The following is a 23,480-nucleotide window of genomic DNA, read 5'->3' as shown; positions in this document are numbered from 1 at the left end:
TGGATGGCCAAGTCTAAGTCTGTTATAGAGTTTTCATAGTAAATTATGAAAACATAATGCAATTAAAGTATTTCTGATTCTCCTTTTCTTAGGAAGTAGAAAGTAGACTCTGAATTAAAAGAACCTTAGCTGGCGCCGTGGCTCACTAGGCTAATCCTCCACCTTGCGGTGCCGGCACACTGGGTTCTAGTCCCGGTCGGGGCACCGGATTCTGTCCCGGTTGCCCCTCTTCCAGGCCAGATCTCTGCTATGGCCCGGGAGTGCAGTGGAGGATGGCCCAAGTCCTTGGGCCCTGCACCCGCATGGGAGACCGGGCTCCGGGCACCTGGCTCCTGGCTTCGGATCAGCGCAATGTGCTGGCCGCAGCGGCTATTGGAGGATGAACCAATGGCAAAAAGAAGACTTCTCTCTCTCTCTCTCTCTCTCACTGTCCACTCTGCCTGTCAAAAATAAATAAAGAACCTTAGTTAGGTTTTCTTCTTTGGTCTTGAATGTTATTATTTCTGAATACAAAAAAAAAATTTACACAACAGCATAAATTGCTTTTGCAGTTCATTTATTTCTTCCTTTAAATATACCATTAATATGTAAGTAAATGTAATTTGAAGATAAGTAATTTTACTAAGTTGAAACTAGAAACCACATAAAAATTACCTTGATTCAATAGAACCACAGGGAAAATGGCTTAGGCAATTGTTTTTAATATTCATTGTCTCTTCAACTGCAGACAGCAAGCAGAAACTCTTTTCAGAATTTAACAAAACCTGACATCACCAAAGTGGAACTCTTAAAGGATGTCCTGAACAAAAAAGATCTTATCATTCGGCTAGTTGCTCATGATATCAGCCATGAAGGGTCAGAATGTAACACAGAAGAGAACTTGACTTCTGATGAAGATGAAGTTGTTGTCCAAGAAATTCTATCCGACAGCCTGTTTGAAGATCAAGTCAAAGAAGATAGAAAGCCCCCTGCAAGTTCAAAGTCTTCTCCCAAGCCATCACAGAACAAGAGCACTCTGAAAAAGTTTCTGTCTCTAGGAAAATGTTGTCGTTACATAACCACTTTATCCACAAAAAGTACTGAAGCAAGCCCAATTCCATGCACAGACCCTAAAGAGACAGAAATAAAAAATATTTCTGTGGCTAACAAGGCTACCTTGAAATCCTCCACCATTGCAGATTCTTCCTTTCAGGAGCAGAAGCCACAACTTAATGTAAGTAAGAAATGTGCTTTCTATCGAGAGGGTAGTTTCACAATATTAGTCCCAGCAGTGTACCTTGGATAGGAAGAAAACATTACTGAACTGCATTCAGGGAGTCTCTCCCAACTCTGCTGATGTTTACAACAAAAGGGAAATGATTAACAGATGAAATCAGGAGCCTTCATTAAGATAAAACAGATCATGGGAAGAGTCTAAGTTAGATAGAAACATAACAAAAACAGAAAATGAAAGCTAGTTAGGAGAAATTCTAGCTAATCATTTTTTAAAATATTTGTTTCCAAGGCAGAGTGACAGAGAGAGGGAGAGACAGAAAAAGAGAGACCTTTCATCCATTGGTTCACTTCCCCAAATGGCCACAAGAGCCAGAGCAGGGCCAGGCCAAAGCCAGGAGCCAGGAACTTCATCCTGGTCTCCCAGATGGGTGGCAGGGCCCCAAGAATTTGGGCCATCTTCCTCTGCCTTCCCAGGTGCATCAGCAGCAAGCTGGATTGGGAGGCATAGCAGCAGGACTCAAATCAGCACCTCTGTATAGGATGCTGGTGTCACAGAGAACAGCTTAATTTGCTGTGTGATAATGGCAGCCCCACAAGCTAATTACTTAAAAGCGCTACATTTCATCCTTTTCTTTGATCCTAGCTGATCAATACGTACTGGGAGTTTGGTGTACAAAGCTCCATGTCAGTGGACAGGGTCAGAAGATGAGCGGGAGGGAAGTAAAAAGATTCATGCAAATTGAGCCTCTCTGCCTTAGCATTCTGGCTTGGCACCACTTATTAGTTATGTGACCGTTGGGCACATAACTTAGACAATGTTTTTTCTAAAAAATTATTTGGCCAGCTTGTTGAAACAAAAAAGCAAGTTAGTGAAAATACTTTGACTATATCTCTTGCAGTCAGCCTGTGCACCCCACTATCACTTTGACACACAGCTCCTGTCCCTGATTCTGTATCCCTCTGTCAGTGGTCTGGGCTGACCTCTTCGGTTGAACCTATCCAAAAAGTTGTACCATACCATTTGTTTGGAAAATACATGGGATTTAGGGTTTCCTAGTGAGTGAGTTCCCTGGATTATCCATTAGCAATGATGCCAGGTTAACCCAGACACAGCAGTGAACCTGTGGCAACAAAATACAGTTAGAGCACCAAGGAAATGTTACAGTATATTTTACTTGGTGTATTGTGAACTCTACTTTGTGTAATATTGTACTTGTACTTTTTCAGAAAGAAGTAGTGAGTTCTAAAGAACCAGCGCATTTCTTCATACACAGAATCATGAGTTCATCTTCATACAACGATGACGACGTGACTTCATATTCTAGGTACAGTTAAAGCAGTATTAGTTGACTAAGAAAATAGAAATCTGACATGAAAATTATAACTGTGGGAAGAACAGGGCCCTGGAATCAGCCTGTGAGGAACCCAGTATTAAACCCCTCAATCTTCCTCACTCCCACCCCAGTTCCCCACTGTGGTCATTTCCCGTGCTTTAAATTCTCATCTTCTCTCCCATTCCTATTTACCTGGCCTCTACTTCCTTCTCCTGGGACCTCCTTTTTTGTAGTATAGTAGATTAGGTCTTTAACGTGTTAAGTTCTTGAACTTGGGAAACAGGCCCCAGATTAACAGAAGTGCCTGTACTAATGGCTCACTCACAGAGGTTCCTACTTAGTTCCCTTAGTTCAGAGGAATGCCAAAAATAAGAGGGAGTGATGATGTGAATCAGAGCATTTGAAGGATTCTCAAAAGCAGTGGAGTTTGAGTTGATACTTTAAGAATAGATAAGATTTAGGTAAGAAGAAGGCTGTCCAAGTTGAGGAAGACTGTAGGAACAAAGGCTGAACTATTTGGTATTTATAAGGAACAAGGAGGACCAAATAACTTAGACCTGATTGGTACTTTTTTCATTTTCATTTTTTTTAAAGATTTATTTTTATTTGAAAGGAAGAGTTACACAGAGAGAAGGGTGGAGGGAGAGGTCTTCCATCCACTGGTTCACTCCCCAGATGGCTGCAACAGCTGGAGCTGTGCCGATCTGGAGCCAGGAGCTAGTAGCTTCTTCCAGGTCTCCCACATGGGTGCAGGGTTCTAAGGACTTGGACCATCTCTATTGCTTTCCCAGGCCATAGCAGAGAGCTGGATTGGAAGAGGAGCAGCCAGGACTAGAACTGGTGATCATATGGGATGCCGGCACTGCAGGCAGTGGCTTTACCCGCTATGCCACAACGCCGGCCCCAGCACTTTTTTCTAGAATAGCCAAAACACATCTGAAGTTGTGCTTGTATTTATAAGAATATTCACAAACTGGGGACAGGGGGAAGCACTTTGTATCATAGGAGAAACTTGGTATAAGGAGAAAACCACTAGGTTGTACCTATATTCTTTTCCAGTTAGGAATGTGAAATTGAGGGTATTTATTGACCTGATGCCATTTTAGGGCACTAGCTCCCCACCCACTGTTGGCCCTTCATGATGTCAGGACAGCTTTAACATGCAGGATCAGTAATGCAGGCAATTCTCAATTATGTGTATCCTTGGAGAAAAGAAGGGGGCATATAGAAGATGAAATACTTGTAAAAGTCAACGTTGGCCTCATTCTTACTTGATTTGTGGATTCAGAGGCACACCATTCCAGATTTGCTTCTATATAACTAATGGCTTTGTCAGACTGTATGTTGGCTTGACTGCTGTTCCTTCACGTATAAAATGTAGAACAATGAAATATCTTTTACTTTTTCAGTGACTACGATGATCATTCCCCTGACCCAAGCACTAAAATAACCAAAGGTTGGACTGATTTTTTTTCTTAATTTAAATTGATATTTAAAAGGAGTCTTTGTTCATTACTTTGATGAATTTTCCTGTTGTCAAACCTGAAGTTAAAACCAGATCTTTCAGTAGGTTGACCTACTTTGGTGGAGCACTATGACAGTTAACCTATTAACGTGAGCCAACTAGTTTGAGCCAGGCCTAAGATTTCATTAATGATTTGGGTATAGAGTATATGCTGAGATGTGAGTTTATAATTAACCATGCTCCTGTGGGAACTATCCAAGAAATAAGAGTTTATCATATCAATAGTTTAAATGGGAACCAGAGTCCATGCTACTAGGACTTAATCATCTCTTTAAGAGTATATGCTTGCTTTGTATAACTAGCTTAGCCCTACTAAAATATATTAAAAAGCTTTTGAAGCTAAAGATATATTTATGTCTTACATTAAAATCAAGCTAGGGTGGATCCCACTTTATGCTTTTGTCTCTTTTAGAAGTGGCTCATGAAGTATTAGTTGAATTTTTGGTCCTCTGTTGAAATCTCAGCATCAATTTAACAATGACAGCACTGAACTAGACATAGGACTGTCATGTTTACTGATAAAGGTGGCCTTGAGACTCAAACCACAGGGCCCAAGTTTACTTTGCCTATTTTAAGCCAGTAACCCATTCAAGGAGTTACTCACCCAACAGTAGAAGTAATATTCATTAAAAGATGAGCCATAGGATACTGGTAAATACGCCAGAATTCCATGCACACATCATAGTCAGAGGTGATTTTTTTTCCTGTATTGTGGGACCAAGGTTTTGGAGATGGATAAAATGAGGTTCAGGATAGGAAAGGTGAATGGTCTAAAGTCATATATTGAGATAGAGTATAGATCCAAGTCTCCTAAACCTAAAGCCAGAGTTAGTGTTTCCAACAACTTCATTGCTTAACCAAGTAGGCTTAGTTCCTCAATCCTTTGGCATTACTATACCTGCACAATTCACTCATTTATCAAATATTCACTGAGCACTTTCTCTGTGGTAGACACTGTCCTAAGTGCTGGGGATACAGCTGTGAACAAGACCAAGTCCATGCCCTCATAGAATTTTCATTCTAACGTGGGAGTGTGTGTGGGGGAGAGGAGCATAAACATATTAACTGTGGATAGAATGAGTACTCTGCATCATATCTAGGGTAAAAGCCAGAGCCCTTACAATGGCTTATAAGGCCCTAGATGGTATGGACAGCCCTCACACTCCCTGTGACTTCTGTGAGCACCTCTCCTAATGATAGCTCTTTAAAAAAAGATGTATTTATTTATTTGAAAGGCAGAATTACAGAGAAGCAGAGGCAGAGAAAGAGAGAGAGAGAGAGAGAGAGAGAGAGAGAGAGAGAGAGGTCTTCCGTCCACTGGTTCACTCCCCAGATGGCCTGAACGGCCAGAACTGTGCTGATCCGAAGCCAGGAGCCTCTTCTGGGTCTCCCATGTGGGTGTAGGGGCCCAAGGGTTTGGGCCACCTTCTACTGCTTTCCCAGGCCATAGCAGAGAGCTGGAATGGAAGTGGAGCAGCCGGGACTTGAACCAGTGCCCATATGGGATGCCGGCACCGCAGGCGGCAGCTTTACCCACTATGCCACAGCACCAGCCCACCCTGTTAGTTCTTAATCACTGCAGTCTAGCCACTCTGACCTTCGGCATGCCAGGCATTCTCCTCTCTCAGAGCCCTGGCACTTGCTGCGCAGCCAGCCATATTCTTCTCCCAGATGTCTGCACAACCCACTCACCTGCTCCAGATCTTGCCCAAATACCATATTCCAAGTAAAGCCTTTCCCAGGCATCTGTTTACTAGATCCCCACATGGCTAGAAAGGAGGCACAGAGTAGGGTTTCAGTAAATGCTTGAGGAATTCATAGATGAGTATGAAGAAAGATAAACGTGATAGATAGAAGGTAGCTGGCTAGATCAGTTTGGTCCAAGAAATCCAGGAACATCCGACCTTAATGACAAGAAGGAGAAAGATATAGAAGAAGAGGAGTCCATATACAGGTTCCACTAAGTGCAAAAGCCCTGGGATGGGATGAGTTTTGAATCTGGAGGAAAAGAAGAAAGGCCACATCCAGGGCACAGTGAGAAGGCAGGTGACAGGAGATGAAAGAGACAGCCAGGGTCGGGTCATGGAGGGCCTGTTTCGAGCCTGGGAAGAGGTGTGGATTGCCTTGCAGTATAAAGCCTGTGGAGGATCTGAAGCAGAGAAATGGCATAATCTAATTTGTGCATTAAAAAAAATCCCGGCTGGCGCCGTGGCTCAACAGGCTAATCCTCCACCTAGCGGCGCCGGCACACCGGGTTCTAGTCCCGGTCGGGGCGCCGGATTCTGTCCCGGTTGCCCCTCTTCCAGGCCAGCTCTCTGCTGTGGCCAGGGAGTGCAGTGGAGGATGGCCCAGGTGCTTGGGCCCTGCACCCCATGGGAGACCAGGAGAAGCACCTGGCTCCTGCCTTCAGATCAGCATGGTGTGCTGGCCTCAGCACGCCGGCCGCAGCGGCCATTGGAGGGTGAACCAACGGCAAAGGAAGACCTTTCTCTCTGTCTCTCTCTCTCACTGTCCACTCTGCCTGTCAAAAAATAAATAAAAATAAAAAATAAAAAAATAAAAATAAAAAAAATCCCTCTAGCCACAGTCTAGCGAATGGACTGAGTCGGAAAAGGGTGGAAGCAGGGAGATCAGTTAGGAGAATACTCCAAGCCAGCCAGGGGAGGAAGGTAGCTCATGCGAGGGGGTAGCAGTGAAGAGATGGGGAGAAGTGAACAGATTCCTAACCTGCTTGGCAGGTTGAGTCAGCAGGAGCTTCTGAGGGACTAGATGTTGAAGGCGACTACAGTAGAATGCCTCTCCACACTCTAGCCCCATCTTTTGCCAAGACCTGACCTAGCTCTCTAAGGATCACACCTGCTTCACCTCTGTTTGCCTAATTTCTATGATGCTTGGATGGAAGTATTGAGATTATTTTTTGCTGACAGTTCATACACATCTCAAAAATAACTTTCCCAATATTGTATTTCCCTCACAGAAGATCTTGAAAACCTAGATGCTGACAAATCCAGCAGTATTAAGGTAAATATGTGGTGCTGCTGGCCCCTCCTTGTGGTGTAGTGGGTTGTCAACATGGAATAAAGGACCGTCCACAAGATATGCCATGAGGGGCATCAGGAATCACTCTCTGTCCACCCTGTCCATGCCCATCTCCTAGCCTCTTCCTGCCGCGGCCAGCCCCTGGTGCCTGAAAAGCCCTGAATGAAAGCCCTCACCTGGGGGTTAAGGCATTGCCTTTGCCTAAGTACATAGAGTAAGCTGCAGGTGCCCCTCAGCACCTTAGTACAGCTCCCCTCGTGAGCTGTGGTGCCATAGCCTCTGGAGACAAGCTGAAAGGGAGAGAGGCACATAGCCCCCAGCTAGACCAAGTGAGAGGCCTGCTGGTGGCAGAGAGGGAACAGATGCCCCCGAGAGGAAGGGCCACTGCTAGAGGGAAATGAGTACTGATTGCAACTACTTCACACTGTCCCGGGATAACTACTGCAGTTGGCTCCCTCATCTCCTTCTAGTCTTTGCTCATGCCACCTTCTTTTTTCAAGATTTATTTATTTGAGAGGCAGAGTTACAGAGAGAGGGAGAGACAGCGAGAGAGGTATTCTATTCGCTGTTTCACTCCCCAAATGGCTGCAATGGCCTGAGCTAGGCCAATCCAAAGCCAGGAGCCAGGAGCTTCTTCCAGGTCTCCCACATAGGTTTAGGGGCTCAAGGACTTGGGCCATCTTCCACTGCTTTCCCAGGCACATTAGCAGGGAGCTGGATCAGAAGAGGAGCAGCCAGCATACAAACTGGCACCCATATGGGATGCCAGCACCGCAGATGGAAGCTTAACTTACTATGCCACAGCACCAGCCCCTCATGCCACCTTTTTGGTGAAGCCTTCCCTGACCAGCAAACACTTGTTGAAGGCAGTAATGCCTAGCCGTCAGGGTGAGATTTAGTCTGCATGGAGCAAACATCTGGCCTAGTGGTTAAGATGCTTCCCATACCACAGTGGCTGGGTTTGAGTCCCAGCTTTCTGCCAACTCACACTCTGGAGGGCAGCAGGTAACAATGGATTACGTTGTTGGGTGCCTGCCACCCTCATAAGAGACTTGAATTGAGTTCCCAGATTTCAGCTGTGGCCTGGCCTAGCCTTGGTTAATGTGGTCATTTGAGAAGTGAACCCACCAGAGGGAGATCTCTGAAAAATGTTTTAAATTTCATCTCTGTATCAGGAGTTCCCAGATACCCCTCCCTGTGAATCTGCTGTATGGCTGTCTTTGTGAACTACTACACAGAAAGAGAATCTCAACTACCTGGAAAACTTTTTGTTTGATTTATTTTATTTGAGGGAGAGTGACAAAGAGAGCATGAGAGACAGTGAGATCTTCCGTCCACTGGTTCACTCCCCAAATGGCTGCAATGGCAGGGCTTGGCCAGGCCAAAGCCATGAGCCTGGACCTCTATCTGGGTCTCCTACATGGATGGCAGGACCAGAGTACCTGGGCCAACCATCATTGCTTTCCCAGGAGCATTATCAGGGAGCTGGATCATGAGGGGAGCAGCCAGGGCTGGCATTTTGCTGTACTGGGTTAAGCTACCATCTGCAACACTGGCATCCCATATGGGCACTGGCTCGAATCCTAGCTGCTCCATTTCCTATCCAGCTCCCTGCTAATGGCTTGAGAAAGCAGTTGAAGATGGCCCAAGTGCTTGAACCTCTGCACCCACGTGGGAGACCTGAAACTTCTGGCTCCTGGCTCCTGCCTCCTGGTTTTGGCCTGGCCCAGCCCCAGCCATTGCGGCCATTTGGGAAGTGAACCAGTGGGTGGAAGATCAATCTCTCTCTCTCTCTCTTTCTCTCTCTCCCCCCCTCTGTAACTCTGCTTTTCAAATATTTTTTTAAAAAAAGGAGAACAGCCAGGAATCAAACCTACCCTCTAATATGGGATACTGGCATCACAGGTGACAGCTTAACCCACAGTACCACATTTACAGCCCACCATCTGGAAAACTTTAAAAATGACTGACCCCTGGGTTCCACCTCCAGGGATTCTGAGTCAACTTACGTAGGTTGAAGCCAGGGCAGCGGAAGTTTTCAAAGCTCCTCAGATGATTTTAATGTACAGCCAACATATTTTATGTGCATTTTTAATGTACAACCACTAAATTAATAGGCTCACGTCAGGGGGCTGGTAGCCTCTGCCCTTCTGGCTTCTTGTCCTGGCTGCACATTTATAGTCACCTGGGCAATTTAAGACCCTACCAGTATGTGGCCCACCTTCAAGGAGTCCTGTTTAATTGGGATTAGGCCCAAGGATGTGTATTAACATTTTCTCCAGTTGGTTCTCTTGTACAGCCAGGATTACCCATGTCCCAATTTATCCCTGTCCTCTAGCATGTATGTGGGCCTACTTCATTGATTTCCCAGTTCCTTTTGAAATGAATCCTGCAGCCCAGCTATGTGCCCCAGCCTATTTTATACCTTGCCCCTGAATTCTGCAGCCATGCCTCTTCTGTATTCCAAGAGCTAATAAAGTTCCACAAAGAAAAACCAGGGTCTGGCCACTCACCCTGCCTTGCCACCACTTCCATGTGCCTGTGACCCTTCCCCTCCACCCTCTGCCACTGTGTTGCTCCAGACCCCACACTTGCTGAGTCTTTTCAAGCGAGACTGGGGTGGTAAGATAAGAGACATCCCTTTCCCCCCTTTTCCCCTAAGACTTCCCCCATTGTTATCTTCTCAGAGAAAGATCTGTAGGGTTTTACATTTTATTTCATGCAAGCCCTAGGAAAAAGGGGAATTTAAAAACACAGCTGACAGTTTTTGTGACCTGGGACTCACGTGATCCCTCAAAATGACCCTAGAGGCACAGCCAAGGTCTGCACCCAAGCCTGGGGCCAATCTTCAGAGTTAAAATGGGGAGAATGAGAAGCAAAACCTGGGAGCAGCCAGAGCCCCAGAGAATAACTTTTTGAGACTGCAGAGCAGAGATTAACACGTGTAGTGCCACAATGGTTGTGTTCCCACCTCACAGGGGTTCCTAGGCATGTCTAGGGTTCACTGTCCAACAAAAGGCAGAGGCCTGAGTTAGTCTTTCCCTTTTGTCTCCGCAGTTTGTTACTCTCTTTCAACGTGACAGTGCTCTCACCAATGGCCACTCTTCAAATGATGACACTTCAGGTACAGAATAGATTTCATTTTATAACACAGCTCACAGTTACATCATTTGGAAAACAAATATTTTGTTATTCATTTCTCTGGAGTGTTGACTCCTGCTTTGCAGCACTTGCATCCACCACCAATATGGGTTGAAAGACTGTTAACACAGTGTGTGTGAACAGATTGCCATCAGCAGGTTATTATGCAGTTCTCAAACTTGAACCTCACAGCAGAGGAGAGCGTCACACAAGTGAAGGAGCTCACCATACCATGCTTCCTTGGCAAGGCCTCACGTCTGTCCCAGAACAGAGACTGGAGGGAAATGACTTGCTTGAGGTTGAATGGCCTTGCAAATGGCAGAGCTGGGGCCCACACCTTGCAGGGTGTGTGGCTGTCTTTCCACCAGCCTGGGCTATAGCCAAACACGCTGTGGCCCAAAATTGGAGAGGCTGCAGAATTCAGGGGCAAGGAGCAAAAGATCCCACCTAGGGTCCCAACCACATGTCCAGTCAACAAAGTAAAATCACATTCTTTTGTGCCCTCATTTGCACAGGGACACCTCCTCCCAGCCTCTGCATGCTGCACAACACAGAAGCTCGCGGGCAGCCATTAGAGAGTCAAACCACCCAGTTTTACTCTGATAAGGGCTTTGGGGGAAAGAAATGCACAAATGGCCAACTTTGTACTCAGATGCTCACAATAAAAAGGCCCACAGAAGGGAATTTATTAAGAATTACAATGCTGCCTGTTCATAAAACCCACAAGAAAAGGAGGACTTCCGGACCAGCGCATGCTCATTAGAGCCAATAGTGTTGTTTTGACAAGTCCGGTCTTAGCGGGACTCTGAATCGGGCCACAGTGTGAAGTGACTTTCCCTGGCACGTAGTGTGCATCACGGCCCATTCACTTTGGCCGTAAATGCCCCAGGCTTGTCTCTGCACAGATCCCAGTGGCAGCCCACCACTCTTCCCACAAACTGACCAAAGCAGCAGCAGAGACACTGTCAGAGATGTGGTCTTACCCAGCTGGCTTTATTGTATCCTGATGGCTGACTCTCCTACTTCCCACACATTGCGAACGCCACACCTACTGCTTCATTTCCCTTTTCAGCAGTTTGCTGTGAAAGGACAACTTGGCTTCGCTGAGCTTCTCAGGCACAGCTCCGCGTGTGCTATGATCTAGGATGCCAGCCACCTGCCAATCTTGAGCAATATGCTGAATCCATGGTGACTGCAAGTTAGGGACAGTGTCTCAAAGTGTCATCTGGGGTGTTTGCATCAGGATCACCCAGGGTGCTAACTAGCAATGCTCATCCCCAGACACGCCCAGTTACCGTCTGGGAAATGGTGTCCAGGCAGGTGCATTTTTACAAAATTCCCAAATTTCAAAAACAAAGCTTCAGTTTTCCCTCAGCAATGAGATTTTCTGAACATGATCCTGCAGCACAAGCTTAGTCCCATGACTCATAGTCTCTGTGTTATGTATTACGACTATAGATCGCCCTCACTCGGGCCCTTGCTTTTGCCCCCTGCAGATTTTGGCATTTTCCTTATCAATTTCTAGTTCATTTTTAAAATTCCCAGCATATTCCAGTGCTGTATTATTCCTTCAAAAGCTAAACCTTTCCCCCTTCATTCATAAGGTGTAAATTTGCTGCCACCTTAGCTTAAACCCCAGATGCTTGAGGTTCCAAGGTTATATCACTGGAGAAAATAAAAACTAGGTAAGCATGGGAAGTATAAAAGAAGTCTTTTACCAGGAATAAGAAAGCATATGTTTTATTACCCTACTGTCTTTAAAAAAAAGATTAATTTACTTTATTTGAAAGTCAGAGAAAGAGACAAGAAATCTTCCATCCACTGGTTCACTCCCCAAATGGCCACAATGGCCAGGGTTCAGTCAGACTGAAGCCAGAAGCCAGGAGCTTCTTCCAGGTTTCCCATGTGGGCACAGGGGCTCAAGCACTTGGGCCATCCTCTGCTGCCTTCCCAGATGCATTAGCAGGGAGCTGGATTGGAAGTGGAGCAGCCAGGACTTGAAACAGCATCCATATGGGATGCTGGCATCACGGGCAGCAGCTTAACCCACTAGGCCGCAACGCCCACCCCACCTGCTGTCTTTGCATGGGATAGCACATCCTGCCATGAGGCATCAACAGCAGATAAAGGTTTCTCTCTGTCCTTACAGATACAGCCATCACTTTGTTAACACGAAGTGCCATATGCTCTTAAGAGCTCTATACGTAAAACTAGTGGTGCAGAAAAATGGGTTCAAATGGAGACTCTTATTGCCACACAGTCCTTTATAGCTCACACAACAAACTGGTCACTTGAGATCAGTTAACTGAAAATTTAGCCCAAGTGAGAACGATGGGCCTTTTGAACACATTGCTGCTTTTACCTGGAATTCTGAAATGAGTGTCCACACTCCAGAGTTGAAAGCTACCTCTTCACATGGAATTAGCTCATTAGGAATTTTTGATTGATTGATTGATTTTTTTGGACAGCCATCTGCTAGGTTGGAGAAGGCAGGCTGTAGAGTTGGTTCAAGAAGCATGGTAGGGGGGAGTGTTGTGCCATAGTAGATTGGGCGTCCATCTGTGACGCCAGTATCCCATATGAGCACCAGTTCAAGTCCTGGCTGCTCCACTTCCACTCCAGATCCCTGCTAATGTGCCTGGGAAAGCAGCAGAGGATGGCCCAAGTAATTGGGTCCCTGCCACCCACGTGGGAGACCTGGAAGAAACTCCAGGCTCCTGGCTTTAGCTTGGCCCAGCCCTGGTAGTTATGGCCATTTGGGGAATGATCCATTGAATGGAAGATTCATTCTCTCTCTCTCCCCTGCTCCCCCCATCTCTGTCTCTGTCTCTTCCACTCTCTGTAATTATACCTTTCAAGTAAATTTTAAAAAATCCTTAAAAATAAAAAAGAAGCATCAGGGTACAGAGAGGACAATGCTGGCCCTATTGCCAGTTTGCCCACTGCTACCCATGTGGCCTTAGATGAGGTGACCTCGCTGACCTCCCCTGCTTCCTTCATAGGGATGTCAGAAGGAAGCAACAAACTCCTTGTGAAAGCACTCTGAAAGCCATGTTATTCCGTAAATGCTGCTTTTCTGAGTCCTAAATTCTCAGTCCCCTAGCACCACAGCAACAACTGGAAATAGTGTCTGTAATTCTTTCGGTCTGTTCACAGACAGTATGCCCAGTACTTCCAGACAAGGCTCTGAAGTAAGGAAGAACATATCAACAGCTTTGTCAAAGATGTTTTCAAGACCTGATGTCAATGCCAAGCCCTGGTTTCGGTCACCACCCCCTCCCCCTCCTCCCCCCTCCCCTGACCAGTACTAAAGCTGAATCTGCTGTCTCTGGCATCACAAGGATGCTGACCTACCAATAAATGCTTCTGAAGCACGACATGCAGTCTGTCCCACGTGCTGATTCTTATAGTACTGAAGGTAAGTGCAAAGTACAAAAGGCAGCTGGGGAACAGAAAGGTTTGATAGATGCTTCTGCTGAGCACTCTGGCAGGAGAAGAGGTGCTATGGCCGGCACCGCGGCTCACTAGGCTAATCCTCCGCCTGCGGCACTGGCACCCCAGGTTCTAGTCCCGGTCGGGGCGCCAGATTCTATCCCGGTTGTTCCTCTTCCAGGCCAGCTCTCTGTTGTGGCCCGGGAGTGCAGTGGAGGATGGCCCAAGTCCTTGGGCCCTGCACCTGCATGGGAGACCAGGAGAGGCACCTGGCTCCTGGCTTCGGATCAGCATGGTGAGTCAGCCGCAGCGCGCCGGCCGCAGCGGCCATTGGAGGGTGAACCAACAGCAAAGGAAGACCTTTCTCTCTGTCTCTCTCTCTCTCACTGCCCACTCTGCCTGTCAAAAAAAAAAAAAAAAAAGAAGAAGAGGTGCTAGCCTCACATGTAGATGCATCTCCCAGGAAGTGTGGGATTTAAGCTCTGTGCTTGAGGGTCCTGTGGCCTTACTGGGAAGATAAGACTGATGAGCAAAGATGTGACACCAGTAAGATGGAGTGTCATCAAGTATTTGGGGGACTCTGTCGGGGGGAGTCCCAAGAAGGGAGTCGTTACTATGAGCTGGGGTAGTCAGGAGAAGTTTCTGGAAGAACTAGAATTGAGCCAACCCTAAAAGGGAGGGTGGATTTACGTCGGCACGGGAAGCACCAGAGAGGCTTGCAGCGTGTATCACACGGCTACAAAGCATCCCACCATCCCTCAATGGCCCACTTCAGCACTGTCCCATAGAATGTTGTCTGACGATGGGATTGGGCTGTATATGCAGTCCAGTCCAGTCGTCACAAGCCAAACGCAGCTGTTGAGCAACTAGTAGGATTAAGGAACGGGGTTTTTCATTTTGATTTCTATTTAAAGAGCCTCATGTGGCTAGTGGTTAGTACACAGCCTCATGGACACAAGCCAGTTCAGGTGAGGTTGAGGGGTTCCCTGAAAGCTCATTTCCAAAGTCTATCCCAGAATATCTAGGGTGGTGCAGTGACTTCTCAAAGGGGGCTCTGAAGCCTCCAGGCATCCTCTTGCCCCCTTCAAGACACATGAACCACTAAGTGTGGCCAGGGGTGCTCAAGCTTTCCAGTCATACCCGTTCCCCTGCAGTTGCCAAAACTCAACTGATGAAGGACAGGCCCCAAGTAGAACAACAAAGTCAAGTTAATCACAACCTGAACCTGTGCCCACCAGCGGGCCTCAAACACCGTGCTTGGCTAGAAGCAGCTTCTATAGCAACGCCACTCTCTGGCCCTGTCCACCCAGGAAGCAGGAAAATGACTCAACTCGTTGTTCTCATACCCCAGCTTTATCCGAAAGGCTAGATCAGAGGAACATCCCAGCTATATCCCACACTCCTCAGGGAAGTAGTTTTAGGCAAGTAAATTTCCTTTATGCTGTCCTGCAGTCCATAAAGATTAAGTAAACTTCAGTAAAGAGAAAGGCAGGCAGTTCTATTGCCCAAATATGACCTCCGTCTATTGGCCGCCTTCATCTGCTCACTCATTCCTGCCTGCCTGTGCACACTGAAGCTTGTCACATGCAGCAGCAAACTTTGAGGGTCATTTTTCAAAAATCCACTGTGACAAACGCTGGTCTTCTATATGGTTTTAATTCATTTTTATTACCAATACAGAACACTAGAGCAATAAAGATACAGTGGGAAGGAAGCTGCTCACACCCACCCCACCCACCCACCCAGCTGCTACCTGGTTCTCTTCTCCAGAAGCAAGCTTTATTACTAATGGATCCAGTATTCTTCCCCAGGGAGTGCTTGGGAAAACAAGTACGTTAACATCTGCCTCTGGAAAGAAGTCTGATCGGATAGCCTCCCTCAGAAAGGCAGAAAACAGGGAGGGCAGGGAAGAGAACGGAGGGAGAGAGAGAATGCCAGTCAGTATGTTGACAGCCAGCATCTCCTGCTGACTCTGCACAGATCTGTTTCTATGCTCGGAATTGTGGCTTTGAGTACACAAAGCCAGCCCTCATTTTCAAACATCCTTTTTTCCTAATAAATATCCAAAGATGAGCAACAGAATAGAGGGAAGGTGTCTACCACAGCTATTTGATGCCCACTGGTCAAAATCATTACAAATGCATGAGCCAGTATCTACAGTCCTTGGAGAGGGAACCATTTAAAGAACAGACTAAGCACTACAAGTAACAATGCATGCACAGCCTCGCCTGTAATGAAAGGATGGAAATCAGAATTACCTGAAGGTACCACAATGTACCTTTCAGGGAAGAAATAATAAAATCCCGAGTTGTTCAGAATGTGTGGAAACAATTACTCTTGGTTGAACTATACCGTGCTGATGGTTCTACAAAGGTGACCTTTCTGAAAAGCAGTAAGACAAACTATAGTACTTTTGGAGCTGGCCACTCCACTTCAGGGAATATGGGGCAAAGAAACCCTAAAAGAGAGGGGGACATTTTTTAAAAAGGTTTGGCATAAAAGTTTTCATATCAGTACCATTGATTGTAATGAAAAAGTAAAACATTCCAAGTGGAAGACTGTGGGATACATTTGCAGGAAAGGATGCTATATAGCCAGTGAAAATGACAAGGATAGTGACTATATACACACAAAGAAATGAACATATAAGTGAAAACAGCCCACGAAGTAAGATGCACCCTCTGTTATCATTTAACAATCATGGTATACCAAGAAAAATGCAAACAACGTAGGGATTTAAAGTAATAGTCATGGGGCTAGGTATTTGGAACAGCCACTTGGTGCCTGGGTTCTAGTCTCATATCTGCTCCCGATTCTAGGTTCCTGCTAGTGCACAACCTGGGAAACAGCATTTGATGGCTCAAGTGCTTAGGCTCTTGTCACTCACTTGGGAGACCCTGACTGAGTTCTGGGCTCCTGGCTTCAGCCTGCCCCAGCCCCAGCCCCAGCTTTTTCAGGCAGTTGAGGAGTGAATCAGAAGATGGAAGATCTCTTTCTCAGTCTCTCAAAGAAAAATTCAAAAATAGTGATGGTCTTTTTGAATATTCTTAGTTGCTTGTTAATAAACAAGCTACCTTCTTGAAGAAGCACCATCATACTCCTCAGTAACATCACTTCTTAAGGAAACCCTAACCCCAACCTAAAGTGAGTGGAATGCTATCAAATGCCCTAGCTTCTTATGAGGCTTGAGGAAAAAGGAAGCATTCAGACTGCTTCGAAGGGCTTCTTCAAAAAGGCTAGATCATCTTCCACCATCCCCAAAGGACTCTTCTAAATCCTACAGTGACGAGAAGGAACCACATTTCTGACTGATGTTCACTATACAGAGTGTACTGGATCAAAACTGAATATCCAATGACAATGGCTACATATCTGTATGATGAGACACACTGCAAAGAAACATAACTACCATGTGTCACATGGTTTTGCCCCTTAATAATACCTGACACACATTTTCGATGATTGATCTAACAACCAGTGCATCTCTGATGACATACTATTGGTCATGATTTCTTGAATACAAATGCTTATCATAAATATCATTGTTGGTTAGTTTCCACTGAAAAATATGACCTGCTCTTGTCTATTTTTTTTTTTTTGACAGGCAGAGTGGACAGTGAGAGAGACAGACAGACAGAAAGGTCTTCCTTTTTCCATTCGTTCACCCCCCAATAGCCGCTGTGGCCAGTGCGCTGTGGCCAGCGCACCGCACTGATTCGAATCCAGGAGCCAGGTGCTTCTGGTCTCCCATGCAGGTGCAGGGCCCAAGGACTTGGGTCAACCTCCACTGCACTCCCGGGCCACAGCAGAGAGCTGGACAGGAAGAGGAGCGACCAGGACAGAATCCGGCGCCCCAACTGGTGCCCTTGTCTATTTTATGATGCAGTTTCCAGTAACAGAAATCAGGGGCCACTTTTTTAGTAAAGGAAGAACTCTGCGATAAAGCCTCCATGGTACAAATAATCACACCCAAAATGATGATGTCTTCTGAGTTGACATTTTCAGATAAAATGAAAGCAGGAAATGTTTGCCTTCATTCTTTGGTCCTAACAGCACCCTGCAAAGCACTTACACACTTCACTTAGATTACCATTTAGACAGCCACTAAGCCATTCCTTTCAAAGAGCTTCAAAACATGTTTACAGAACGAATGGCCTCTACCAGATAAAGATTACTTCCAATTTAGGAGTCAATGAGTTCATGAACTGCCAAGGTAGTTGCTTACTAAGTACATGCTTCAATAAGTTAAAGGAAGCAAAAAAAAAGTCAGAGGGACCATCTTTGGTGTTAATTATGACATATCAAAAAAAAATTGACATATCAATAACCTAAAAAAATTCCTCACAAACACTTCAATGTGACTTTGTTTTATTTACATATTATTTATTTGAAAGGCAGAACAACAGAGATAGAAGTAGGGAGGGAGGGAAAGATCTCTCCTCTGGTTCACTACCTAAATGCCTGTAACATCCAGGGCAGGGCCAGGCAGAAGCCGGGTGCTAAGGAACTCAGTCCAGGTCTCCCCCGTGAGTGGCAGGGGCCCAAGTACTTGAGCTATCACCTGCTGCCTCCCAGGGTGCACATTAGCAAGAAGCTGGATTGGGAAAAGTTAGGACTTGGACCAAGGCGCTCTGGTATGGGGTGCGGACGTCCTGCTGTGCACCTGCTGTGCCACCATACCTGCCCCTCAATGTGGCTGTTTAGCTTTGGGGTCACTTTTGATAATCTGTCCACCAATGAATTCCAACTGTCTTCTGAGAAGTGACTCGTGAAAGGAATAAATAAATGTTCACTGTTCCTCAAAACTCACTAAAACCAATGGCTAGTAGGTTGGTAGTAGCCAGGGCCTGATGCAGGGTGCCTACGTGCCTCTGAGATCTGAGTGCAGGAAGCATAACACTGCCCAGCTACTGACCTTTGACCTGCATTCCAGTTACTGCAGCTGAAACTCACCATCCATCACTGCATTTCTACCAAGTCTCCCCACAGGCATCTGTCCACATGGCAGACTTCAAGTAGGGCCACTCCTGCAACACAGGACTCCTCTGTCAAGTAACTTTCACAAAAAAGATGGATTTATTATTTAATTTTATTTATTTGAAAGGCAGAGTTACAGAGAAAAAAAGAGAGATCTTCCATCCACTGGTTCACTCCCCAAATGGCCACAATGGCCAGGGCTGGGCCATGCCAAAGCCAGGAGCCAGGAGCCTCATCCAAGTCTCCCACATGGGTGCAGGACCCAGGGACTTGGGCCATCTTCTGCTGTTTTCCCAGGCACATTAGCAGGGAGCTGGATGGGAAGTGAAGCACCCAAGTCTCGAACCAGTGCCTCTAAGGGATGCCAGCATCACAGGCAGCAGCTTAACCCACTATGCCACAGCGCCAGCCCTATTTATTTATTTAAAAGGCAGAGTGACAGGAAGGAAGAGAAAGATTTTCTATCTGCCAGTTCACTTCATAAACAGCCACAACCAGGCTGGGTCAGACCAAAGCCAGGAGCCAGGAACTCCAAGCCTCCCACATGGGATGCAGGGACCCAAGCGCTTGGGCCATCTTTTGCTGCCTTCCCAGGCACATTAGCAGGGAGCTGGATGAGCAGTGGGGCAGCCAAGGACTCGAACTGGTACCCTGATGTGGGATGTTGGCATCACAAGCGGTGGCTTAACTGACTGCACCGTTAACACTTGCCCCTGACAGGTAACTTCAGGTCACAGGTACTGTCAGGGAAGAGCCCCCAGCCATTACAGAGGTTGGCAAAGAGCAAATCTCCCGTAACTTCACAGGTACAGAAAGAACACACAATGAGACTTAACAGGCCAGAAGCAGATGGCTTACTTCAGCAGCCAACACCATGAGCAGCAGTGCAGTTTCTCCAGTTCCCACATCTCCCCCCCCCCCACACACACACACAGTCTCACAGGGACAATGCAGCAGGTTTAGATGGCTGCAATATATGTTGGAGGTTGTACTGGAGCTGAGGAACCTGGGGTCAAGGTCTTGGGACATTGGGGGCCATGAGCAAACTGGTGCTCCTCCCCTGGGAAGCGAGCAGTTGAACAGTAGTCACCCAGTGGCCACCTTGCCCCACTGAGTTGCCTATGGGACCCTGCAGTGAGAGTTCAGCATTACAAGATGGATAAGCCTGGCCATATAAAACACCAACAGTGTACAGGGTGCTCAGGGCCTGAGTCAAGTCTGCCTCTCTTAGGGCCGGCGCTGTACCACTGCACGTTAAGCCATCCCATAAAGGCACCAGTTCGAGTCCTGGCTGTTCCACTTCAGATCCATGGCCATTGCAGCCATTTGGGAAGTGAATCAGTGAATGGAAGATCTAATTCTTCATTTCAAATAATTTTTTTAAAAAAAGACTGTGTGGCATAGCAGGTAAAACCACCACCTGTGAAACCAGCATCCCATATCAGGCACTGGTTCTTGTCTCAGCTGCTCTACTTCCAATCCAGCTCCCTGCTAATGGCTTGGGAAAAGCAGCAGCTGATGGTCTAAGCCCCTGCCACCTATATGGGAGACCTGGATGAAGCTCCTAGCTTCAGTGTGGCCCAACCCAGCAGTTGCAGCCATCTGGAAAATGAACCAGCAGATGGAAGATCTCTCTCCCCCTCTTTCAAATAAATCAATCTTTTAAAAACACTGGCCCTCTTGACACACATATTCACGTTGTTGGGATATTCTTAGACTGCATTTTACAGCCTTCTTATCCACCCTTCATTTCTCTTCTTCTCAGAGGTTAGGCCTGCCTCTAGGCTCTCCCCACCAGCGCCCCACTCCCCTCACCCTGTGTTTTCCCGAGTCAGTGTCTGTGTAGTCCCACCTTGGCACTGGTTTCTCAGAGAACTCAAACCAGCACAAATGGTGCCAGTGGTGGTCCAGGAAACAGGCCGTGGCGGGGTGAGGTTCTCTCATTGTCTGGAGGGCCTGAATAGCCGCAGCCACGGGGCGGCATTCCACCTGCTTCTGTGATGACTTGGGCAGATGGCCTTGCAGGTATGCCATCTCAGACCTTTGACAAATCTGGGGGAGTAAGGCCTGCAAAGCTAGTGGAGAGGCAGGCGTGCTCAGCAGTGTGATGCTAAATGGAGGACAGTTAAGTGGCTAAAGATAGACTGTGAGAGCCAGAGGGCTTCCATGAAACCCACAGAGGGCCCTTATCTCCCACAGTGAGGAGCAAACACAGCCAGGCAGGACAAGATGGGCCAGTGCTGCGGAAGTCCAGGGAGATTAAAAGTGCAGTGTTTACCATGGAGCAACTCTGTTCTGCTGAGGTCAGGGCCGCACTTCATGTGCTAGCAGAGACCTGGGGCCCTGAAACATTGGACGCAAACACATGGCTGGACGCCCCTGAGGGTGCTGGCTCAGCACACTCAGCACAGCCGGCAGTTTGCAGAGGGGCCCACTCTTCGTGAGTGAGGCCTAACACTCCCCTGTGCCAGAAGATGCAGCAAGTCTGCTCCCCGCACCAGGCAACCAGTGCCCTGCAAAGCCGTCCCCAGGTCCTGTCCTGGCTATTCACTGTTAATTAGGATTTAATCCCAACGTAACCTCACAGGCAATGCACGGGGCCCAATGAAGAAGGAGGTGTATACTACAGAGCCGCAAGAATTAGCTGGCACCCACTGGCAGGAGTCAGGAAAGTGGTGGGTTTGCATTTCAAGGGTGCTTTGATTATTAAAAGGGCCAGAAAAGCTAGAAGTCAGACTTGGAAGACCTTTCTCAGGATATAGGATTTAACCCCCTGGCAAGAACAACAAGGGGCAAAAAGTCTACTCCAGTGGCTCTCAGAGGCCTGCTAATGCTAAGCAAGGTACAAAGGCCTGAGCTGCCCAGGAGACAGCAAAGGAAGGAACACAAAAGCCGAGGGAAGTGGGCATGCCAGAGTGGACAGATTATGTGAAGTCCAAAACCTTGCCAGGAGACCAGTGTTGTGGCACAGCAGGTTAAGCTACCATATGATGCCAACACCCCATATGGGTGCCAATTTGTGTGGGGAGCAGCTCGGACTAGACTGTTACTGGAATTGAGACTTATTCTATGCACCTGCTCTCCCACAATATGGCGCTGGGAGAGAAGAAAACAGCTTCTACACAGCTGCCTCCAGTTCAGCCAATAAGCTGTAGGACTTGCTCCTGATTGGAGGAGAGCAGCGTACTCGGCGTGTGGGCAGCCGAGTTGGGATTGGCAGAGGAGGACTATAAAGGAGGAGAGAGACGGCATGCACCAGGAACATCTAAGGGGAACATCTAAGGGGAACACCTGTACAGCCCCCGAGAGAGCCGGCCGGCGGTGTGCCGCTCCCCTGCAGAAGTGGGGAATGTGGCAGGGGGAACTGCCCTTCCACGGAGGTGGAAGGGATAGTAGCCAACCCGGGAAGAACCAGCAGCAAACCCGGGGAGGGCCGAGCAGACGAAAGAACAGCGCAGGGTCCTGTGTCGTTCCTCCACGAAGAGGGGGAGCGACATAATGGTGCCGTGACTCGGATATGAAGCCTAGGCAGGGTTCAGTGTCGTTCCTCCACGAAGAGGGGGAGCGACATAATGGTGCCGTGACTCGGATAGGAAACCTAGGACGGATATGAAACTTAGGAGGGAAGAAACGGGAAGAAGTGGAAAATATCGGAGGGAGAGACTAGCAAACAGCCTAGGGAAAAGCCGGACGAAAAAGGTGCCGGAAGAAGCTATTGAAAGCCTAGGCATAGACTCAGATACGGACTACGGGGGGAAGCTGGGAGAAATCTCTAAGGTCGAAAGCGAAAGTGAAAGCTAGAACAAACAGACTCGGATGCGGACTGTGGGGAGAGGCCAGGAGAAATGAGGGAGGAGTATTGTTGGAGGAAAGCTTGGGGAAACATACCGGGTAGAGAAAAATGTTAGGGAAATTGAAGCCGCGGGGGGCAGGCCAAGGCGGAGACGAAAGCCACTTTGGGATTCTCAAGTTAGCCCGGGAATAGGGGGCGAAAAGTTGAAACCAGAAGCGGAAACGTAAGCCAGATTGGGATCCGTCTGATTAGCCCGGGGAGCAGAGGACGGGAGGCCAAATCGTGGGGCGGAGACGTGAGCTGGGTTGAATTCGCCAGGCTAGCCCGGGGAACTTGGATTGAATGCTAGTGGCGGAGACGCAAGCTACGCTGTGTGACTCGCGGAAGCCGCCGCGTGCAGAGAGAGCACGGGGCGTGAATAGATAGGGAACGCGGGGCTGGCACGAGGCCGTGGTTCAGACGCGAAGGGGCGTGGAGACCGCGGAGTGTGCGCGCGAAGCCGAGCCGCGCAGAGCCGGGAGCCCGCCGGCGGGGCGAGGCGCCGGGAAGCCGCGCGGAGCCGTGAAGCTGCCGCGGGGCGAGGTGCCGAGAAGCAGCCTCGGGGCGAGCGCCGCCGGGAAGCCGCAGGGATAAGAGAAACAGAAGTTTAGAAGTAAAATGAGAGAAATAGGAATGTTGGCAGACAGAAGTAAAATGGGAGAAATAGGAATGCCCGGAGATAGAGAAATAGAGAAAATAGAAAGGCCTCCCCACAATACTGCAATGAGAAGGCTTGGATTCGGTCTGCCTGATTAATGAGGCGATGAGCACCTGCGGGCGGCTAGCAGCTTATGCGCCGCAGGTCACCGAAGACAGGCACGAATTAACATCAGTAAGGCCTCCCCACAACACAGCAATGAGAAAGCTTGGATTCGGTCTGCCTGATTAAGGCGGTAAGCACCAGCAGGCGGCTCGACCAGAGTATGAGCCGCAGGTCACCGAAGACAGGCACGAATTAACATCAATAAGGCCTCCCCACAACACT

General features: G+C 47.7%; 1 protein-coding gene across 10 annotated transcripts in view; it reads right to left on the bottom strand.

The window, feature by feature from the left end:
• RBMX2 (RNA binding motif protein X-linked 2) overlaps positions 1-23,480 on the bottom strand; it is a 52,189-nt gene that overhangs the window by 11,751 nt on the left and 16,958 nt on the right. Inside the window, exon 7 of one of the 10 annotated variants that reach the window (XR_016227746.1) lies at positions 18,640-18,713. The exons of the other annotated variants lie outside the window; for them this stretch is intronic. The gene's annotated coding sequence lies outside the window, so the exon portion shown is untranslated. The remainder of the gene's footprint in view (positions 1-18,639; positions 18,714-23,480) is intronic. 10 annotated transcript variants of the gene reach the window in all.

Source organism: Oryctolagus cuniculus, chromosome X, assembly GCF_051225735.1.
Source record: "Oryctolagus cuniculus isolate XC-2025 breed Fujian yellow rabbit chromosome X, ASM5122573v1, whole genome shotgun sequence".
NCBI classification, from domain to species: Eukaryota; Metazoa; Chordata; class Mammalia; order Lagomorpha; family Leporidae; genus Oryctolagus; species Oryctolagus cuniculus.
The sequence above is the reverse complement of the archived record's forward strand: the minus strand, read 5'-3'. Positions and strand labels throughout refer to the sequence as shown.